The sequence below is a fragment of the Penaeus monodon genome, chromosome 15 (genome assembly GCF_015228065.2).
Source record: "Penaeus monodon isolate SGIC_2016 chromosome 15, NSTDA_Pmon_1, whole genome shotgun sequence".
In the NCBI taxonomy this organism is placed as follows: domain Eukaryota; kingdom Metazoa; phylum Arthropoda; class Malacostraca; order Decapoda; family Penaeidae; genus Penaeus; species Penaeus monodon.
The window spans coordinates 4,066,360-4,067,441 of record NC_051400.1 but is presented as its reverse complement, the minus strand read 5'-3'; the positions used below and the strand labels follow the sequence as shown (position 1 = coordinate 4,067,441).

At 36.0% G+C, this 1,082-nt stretch overlaps 2 protein-coding genes across 2 annotated transcripts in view; both read left to right on the top strand.

Annotated features, from left to right (window-relative positions):
- LOC119581684 (rhodopsin-like) overlaps positions 1 to 1,082 on the top strand; it is a 17,834-nt gene that overhangs the window by 6,177 nt on the left and 10,575 nt on the right. The window lies entirely within an intron of this gene.
- LOC119581680 (rhodopsin-like) overlaps positions 1 to 1,082 on the top strand; it is a 6,157-nt gene that overhangs the window by 2,342 nt on the left and 2,733 nt on the right. The gene's annotated exons all lie outside the window — the stretch shown is intronic.

Below are 1,082 nucleotides of genomic sequence, written 5' to 3'. Positions count from 1 at the left end.
GAGCAATAAAGCACAAATAAACTCTGGCGGGTAACACTGTCATGACTTTCCCTACAGCCCTCTGTGGCTCATGGCATGGACCATCCTACGTCGCTATTAATTGGAAGGGAATGTTCAACAGGCCCATGGTTCTGCTCACCATCTGGACCCCAGTATCTGTCAAGGCCAATGCCTTCTACAAGGTCCTTGTGTTCGCCAACAAGAACCGCATATCATAATGAATCTGTGATATTCACTGTGCTTAGCAAATGTTTATTATTTTCATCAGATATTATAAACTTCACCAAGGAGTCTCCAAATACTGCCTATGATGCATTGATACGATCTGGTACGATGTTAATAAATAACCCAGTTATGAATGAGTATGTTCCAGAGTATTAGGTAGGGATATATATTTGACATCAGTACGTCATATATCCATATAATGTCATGGATAGTATGTAAAGTCTTTGTATCAGACGAATTCCTGACTTAGAAGAGTGATGAATACACTTTGATGTACCTTTCCTTTTGTAAACTCTATAATCTGTATCTTCCTACATACACGCGCGCGTACATCTATGTATGTGAATTTATCAAGTCATACAGTATACGAAAGTTTGCCTACATTCATATAGTGTACTTTTTGCATTGTTAAATGAATAACCAACAATGCTAGATGGTTTTCAAAGAGAAAAATACTAGGTATATGGTAAAAAGAGAGAGTAAGATAAAGAAAGGACGAAAGAAGGGGCGGTTACACCGGCTTTCAGTAATTCAAAGCTGAAATATTGCAGTGAAGACAATATGCTTAGCTTACCCCCAAAATCTGTTAGATTTTGTGTGCATTTTGATTATAGATTTTCGGGCTGATAAAACAGACTTTGATTCATATTATCCTTATCTCTCAGTATCTTTCCTTACGTATATTTTTCTAGTTTAGCATTGTCCTTAACTGATACGTATCTGTGTATTTTTTTTTATCAACTTATGAAATTCAAGGTCTGCGAAGATATTAAAAAGAAACCTATCTACAGCATATAGCTTATGTATGTTTGTAAAATGTACAATGGCAATGCTGCAGTTAATAATTATTACCGCGT